We start from the raw sequence: 7,070 nt of genomic DNA on the forward strand, positions 1-7,070 counted from the left end.
TGTGCTTTGAGCCATGTGAAAACCAGTCGATTTGGCAGGATACCGCTAAAGGTCTACAAGTTGCTCTTATTGCCTCTAGTTCAGTTAAAAATAGAATATGGTTTTATGACAGACGTCAGCAAGCTATCTAGTATAATGAATGCATTCATCCGTAAAAGCATGCCTGTGTTTTTTCAAAAATATACAGTCTAAAACCAGTCCTGCTAAACTTAATTACAGCCCCTGCTGGATGGTGGCTCCCGGCGTGGATGATATTTTGGAGAGACATGATAATGATTATTGGAAAAATCTGGTGGTAGGGTTTTGTTGTTGTTGTTGTAAGCATGTTACATTTTTCTTTGTGGGGCTGAAAGTGGGATGTGCATCTGGTCACAGGTCAGGTTTACACCCAAACCTACTTTCATGATGTCCTCTTGAATGCTTTGGTTCCAGTAAATGCTATTAAACTAAAAGCTTGAAAATCTTTAAAGCAAACCATTGTACCAGAATATTTGTTTGGTGATGCTTTTTTTCTGGAGTCAGGGTAATTTAAAGAATACATAAAATTCAAACTTTGATAAAAATGAATGGTCCCTACTGGAGGGAAGTTTGAATTGTGAAAAAGACAATTTACTCATTGTTAGTCTAATTAGTTAAAGTAGACCTTTAAGCAAATAATAAAGGGTATGTGGTACAAAGGGCAACAATTTAGGAGAAGGCTTTCACAAGGCATATTCATACAATCAATAGAGTAATTCAAATAGAGAATTTGTTTACTGTGTGATCTATGAGGATTATTGAAGCTTTCCAGAGGTTGTCTAGTAAACACAAAACTAGACAACATTGTTCTAGAATGTTACTGTAGCTATTTAGGTGTATCATCAGGTTCATACCTCTTACCATGGTAAAGTTCAGGTGCTTGTGAAAGGTTCACACAAGTTTGAGTAGCTAGGGCATGATTCTATTTGATGATCTCAATTTAAATTAAAATGTATTAAATGTATTTACTTTCACAGAGCTTTCGTCACAAGGGTAAAAAAAATCCAAGTTTAAGTAGGTTGAAAGGACCTTGTAATGTTTTGTGGAGTCTCACAAGTTGGTTTTCATTTACAGAAGGGAAGAGCTACAGACCTGAGGGGCTTCATTTGGCAGTAAAATTCCAAATAAAATGCCAGATGAATTTTAATCCAAGCACTATGTTGTGTGGAACAAAATAAGTCAGCATTCCAACCCTTGTAACGAACACAGATGGGGTTGTTACTTTCGTGGTCTTAGGAAAAAGGATGTGGTCCAATACGGAAAAATGGGAGCGCGGTTCAAACAAAGGAGGGTCAACTAAATGAGTGACCGGCACAGACAGAGTGTTTAAAGAGCTTTAGTGGTTTTAAAGTCCAATATAAACAGTTACAGCACTGATATCATGAAAACAATGCACAAAAGGGAAAAACCGTTTCTAAAAATACTATGAAAAAAATACTTAAATAAAACATAAAAGAATTCCAGTTAGACATTAGTAATAATTCAGCACATCTGATAATGTGGACTTCCAGAACACATGGTAGTATGGGACATCATGCAGGCTTACTTATATGCAATTGCATTAGTCAAATTGTCTTGAGTCATCGTGCAGGTGCATATTTTACATTATGACCAAACAATGACAAAATGTTTTTATGGAGTACATAATTTCCACATGTACTTATGATAAAACAGAAACATGCACAAAAAATAGCAAGTAATGAAAATATAATTTGTTTTTATATTCATATTTATGGTTCCTTTCCTGGGGAAATTTTTTTCCCCCCAATGTCTTAACAAGTTTAACAAATTCATCAAAGAATTAAAGAAATCAATAGAAAATCAACCAAAAAACCTTAAAACAAATATCATAAAACATAACTAACATAAAGTACTATGCAATGCCTTGGGCACCCAAGCCATTCTAAGATATTTTTCTGGGCAGTGTTTTGTACATGTGAAACACTATAACACAGACAGTACTACAATAGAACATTAATGCACAGTAATATTAATACAATAATGATATTGTACATCATTGTGTGTTTTTAATGGAAAATAAAGGTAGATTGTCCATCCTGCTCCACATTTCTACCTGCCAAACCTACAGCCAGGTATTTGGAAAAATATATTTCAGTATGATAATGACTTCACGGAAAGACACAATTAAGACATATGTATGTGTACATACAGAATGGACAAACAGGGGCCCATCCTCAACATGAGGGAGGCTGTTTGAGATCACTTGGACAGAGAAAAGAACCAGAAACCAAAGTCAAACGAAGCAGTTCAATAATTTTTTCATGGTTTTTGTTTAAGCAAATACTCACTGACATGATAAATAGCTTAAAACACTATTTTCTATAGTGGCCAAAACCTTCATACAGTGCTGTATATGTTTTGTTAAACCATATAAACAAGTCCAATGCAAATAACCGCCTGCTGATTTATTTGCTAACACCACCTGTTTTGGCTTAGGAATCTGCAGGTTGCTAAGTAACAGTTATATCTCTGATCTTCATGTTCTTTGTTTTTGGCAGGCCTTAAAGGTCACCAAAGCTCCCTAATGCTCCCAAATGGCACTCTTTCCAGTATTTTTTCAGTTTGTAATACTGTTACAATGAAGCATTCCTGTCATTTTATCAGCTAATATATTGTTTTGATACTTAAAGATAAGGGGAAAATAACATTTAAATAAATGCTCAAGCTTTCAGATATTGTATGTGTGGTTTACTGCAGCGATCTAAGCAGTCACAATAGATCAGAAGATAGGGCTTGTTTTGGAGCATGCATTAGGCCTAGTTGTGAATTAAATGGCACAATGGAAGAGGATTCTGCTGTTCACTCCAGTACCAGACTTCATTCATCCCTGGACCTTGAGTCCATCATGTATGCAGGTACAACCTCTTGCTAACAGTGTGTAAAGATTGCGCCGCCTTATGGGGACATTTTCATGGGCCTGCCTCATTTACACAGGAGTTGTGCAGAATTGCACAACACTATTGCTGATAGGCACACATAACAGTGCAAACATTTGGGCAGGAAAAAAGGGAAGTAAAAAAATTAATAAAAAAGCCTTTCTTGTAACTCGCAGCCAACAATCTGCTAGTCTGCCTAAAGCTCCAAGCACCAAATACCTACAAAAAACAATGTAACATCTGATAACTATTTCTGCAATCCCATAAGTGTTGTAATAAAGCAGAATGATGACTCACTTCGATGTTATTCTCTAGCACACAAAAGAAATATTTGTGTTTATCAGATAAACCATTAACAAAGTGGTGACAGCTTCATGCAAGCCCTCTTTTTCTTGCGTTGAGTTTGGAAGTTGAATGCCATGATCATGCAGTTGGAGCAAATATAGTAGAATGTGATAAATATGCTAGATTTCAAAACAGCATTTAGCTAATTGAATCAGCAACAAAAGGTCTGAGTCTGAGATACCTGCATATAAATTAATTTCTGACATGCAATCTGAAAATCCCTCAAGACCCTTTTGACTATGGTTATAGCATTACGTAAAGCCTATTAATATTTTTTAGCTTACAAAGATCTCTCTCCAGTCTCATATAGCAGCAACATAAAGGGAACCCCCATCTAAATTATATGCTTGCACACTAAACCCAAGGTTTTTAAGAGATCAGCAGTCAGGCTAAGAACCTGACAATCTCATACAGTAAAAATGCACAGTCAACGATTAGTAGATACATCGTCAGTGATGTGATTTTATAATTAGTATACATTATCAACCATGTTTGTTATTGAGTGTTACTAAAAATAAACTATATCTGAGGAATGGATATTATACAGTATATACAGATAATGGATTATATACTCAAAAAGGTTTATTATAAAATAAACATATCCATTTATCAAACTAGAACCAATCATATATCTTGTCAGTAAATGGCCCATATGTGACCAATTCTATTCCTGTAATCTGTTCTTATATAGGAAATATACTGATATCTTCTTGTCATTCAAATTATGTCCACAAAAATAAAGAATGCAGCTCGCACACTACCAAAAAGATCAGGAAAATCCAACAGAAATATTGATGAAAACAGATTCATTTATTTCATTAGTATGATCTGAATCTAACCATTGAAGCAAGACAAACGTTTCATCTTACATGCCATCACCAATGCTCATGGGAAGCCATCTTGCACCCTACTCACCTTTTATAGGCTGAAACAGATTAGGCTACACCTGTACAGGTTGTGTAATGAATGTCTTAAAGAGACAGCAGCAGCAAAAGAAAAATAGAATGGAGGAGAAAAGGAAAATGTGTACAACAATAACGAAGTATTAAAAAGTTGTATTAAGAAATGGCACTGTACACTCTTACAGTTAAAAAAAAAAAAAAATTTAGATTGAGGGCTTCAATCATCTCCATGGGAAATATGGAAGCCAACTCAAACACCTCCCTCCATAATAATCTTTTGTCTGTCTCCCCCTCTGATTCAGATCACACTAATGAAATAAAATGGACAATACTTCTGTTGGATTTTTTTTAGTGTGCAGGCTATATTCTTTATTTTTGTGGACATTCTACTATTTGCTTCATGTACCTACAGGAAATGTCTTTCTGTGTGGTTTCTTGGACTGAGCTACACAACTTTTGTTGTTTTTCACTGCTCATTCAAGTTCTCATTACATACAAGACACATCTGTCATTTGTGTTTTTAAGATTTAGGTAATAACGAAAAATGCATTAACGATTTTAACTTTTTTGTGATCAAGTTATAAGGAACTTTACACAAATCAGAGTATTAATTAAAGCAATGTCTTTCAGAAATATTGGACCACGGTCAAATAACAAGGAACATTCCAGATAAATTAATGGTATAACCTTTCACAAAAGTGCACTGCAAGGCTTCTGGGTGATAACACATTGAAGGGGAGGATAATCAGACTTTAGCTTGAATGCACACATACAAAACAAACACACACACACACACACACACACACACACACACACACACACAATGAATCCTGAAATTTGAATAGATTCCTTTGATGACTGAAGGCCAAGAATCAAACTGCCTTTAACGAGAATCTTAGACCAGTGACGGACAAGTCTTAGATTCAGTCAAACTAAAACAATTCAAATCACCATAACAGAAAATTAAGTATGGCTCACTCATGCCAGTTAGACAAAGGTTCCACAACATAAATGATTAACTAAAGAATGCATGGGAATGATTTCCTGATGATATGTCTTCTTTATTGAGTAGGTGTAACAGGGAACTATACCACCATTGCAAGTGTTCATTGATGTGCATTCACCTGTGGACAAAAGAAACAAAATGGAGTCTCTTGTTAAGAATATTCAAGTACAACCATACAGTGTCTAACTGTTATTTCAAGTCTATCTGATGGCTTCACCAAATCACTCATTTGCTTCTCAGAGAGATTGTATTCAAAATAAAATGTTTTGAATGTAGTTCTAGGGAGCCGGCACACACTTTTGTCACTCCTGCTCTTAAAATGAGTCCGTTGTGCTGGAGCAAGAAAAACAAAGTATGGTGAGAGATCTCAAAGCCCTTTTTTTAGGCTAAAGGCCAAACTGTACACTCTGAAAAGTACAAACCATGAGGAAAACAGGACACCAGGTCTCGGTCAGAGGAAGCAGTCTCTACGTCAAGGAACAATTGAGAAGGCGGAAGGCAGAAGTAAAAGGGTGGTTCAAGCCAAGCTTGTATTTTCAATGTACAATTTGGGAGTTTTGCACGCCCATTATATTAATACGTCATTTTGTGCATTAAAATATGTCAGGTGTTACAGCATAAAGTTAAAACGTGGATGTTACTTTAGTCAACCTGCAAACGCAATCATTATAGCCACTGGGGAAAAAAATTCCATTGAATAAATGTCTGCGCATCTTTCCAGAGACAAATGTTTTGTTAACCTACACTCCAATAAAATTGTCGGCTTTGTTGCTTTGAGTTTTTAACAGTTACCAATGCGTAATCGGTTGCATTGGGTGAGCTCCAAACGATTCTCCCAGTTCTCACCTGTACTTGACATCAAATAGAGTCGAGTCTTCGTCGTCATCATTCTCTTCATTTAATGGTGCCATTTCCACGCGCTCGGCGGGAGTTGTAATTATGTCATACTTTCGCGTTTTTCTGATTTTCTTTCCGGATCTAGTACAAGTATAGAGAATTGGCTTAATTGTTACAATGTGTGGGTAATATGCGATCAAAACTCAATTCGTACTTCAGCACAACCGATAAACATGTTGGCTCCTTCGAGCTACATGGACAGGTAAACAGACGCTCACCAAGCAGCGGACAGTCTTCTTGTGCAAAGACTTCAAATAATCACCCATAATTAATAACGTTATGTAATTTTGTCAATACGTGTTTAAAATTGTGCCCATTACATGACCAAGAATTAAGCAAATTTCGATAACCATCTTCGGTAACATCAACTTCAATTACAACACCAACATTCAGGATGCAGTATGGTTTAAAATGTACACATAGATTAGGCCTTTAGCCTACCTGTACACTTTAATGACGAGGCAGGTGATAAGTAATGTAGTCAAAACGCAGAGGAAAATGACGAGATTCTTGATGGTGGGGAGATCCCTTAATATCACAGAAATGCGTGACCCAACCATAGAATTTGTGGCGTTATACGTATATTCATCACGAAGAGATGCGGTAGAATTTAGCTGCGCTGGTGTGGATGCATGAGACGGTGGTACTCCGCTCCCTTGCCGTGCAAACATAACAAGCACAGTTATTATAAGAGAATATGGGGACATGCTCGTTTTAGATTTATTTCTTAAATAAAGTATAATTTCAACCAGTTCAAAATGAAAACGTTCTAGGCTTTCTCGTGCGAAATTCCCAGCAAGAGCCGCCGGACGAATACCATATGGAAAGCGTATTTCATATTCCCTGGCCAGTGATCCTAACAATTTTGGGCAGTTCCACTGCCGCCCATCAAAAAATTTCTCCGCGTCCTTTTTAGTGCCAGACTTTATTCCATCTAGAGTAAATCCAAGGTGGCTGCGGAATAGTAATTGGTTTTCTCTCACGCTCCAGGATGTTTTGGGAACG

At 36.5% G+C, this 7,070-nt stretch overlaps 1 long non-coding RNA gene across 1 annotated transcript; it reads right to left on the reverse strand.

The window, feature by feature from the left end:
• Positions 1-1,338: 1,338 nt before the first annotated feature.
• LOC145658609 (uncharacterized) lies at positions 1,339-6,644 on the reverse strand. The gene is made up of 2 exons (XR_014124254.1): positions 6,507-6,644; positions 1,339-5,286 (listed from the first exon to the last, which is right to left on the reverse strand). It is a non-coding gene; the product is annotated as an uncharacterized LOC145658609 (long non-coding RNA).
• Between the last annotated feature and the right edge of the window lie 426 nt (positions 6,645-7,070).

This window comes from Electrophorus electricus, chromosome 6, assembly GCF_041902795.1.
Source record: "Electrophorus electricus isolate QZ-2024a chromosome 6, ASM4190279v1, whole genome shotgun sequence".
NCBI lineage: Eukaryota > Metazoa > Chordata > Actinopteri > Gymnotiformes > Gymnotidae > Electrophorus > Electrophorus electricus.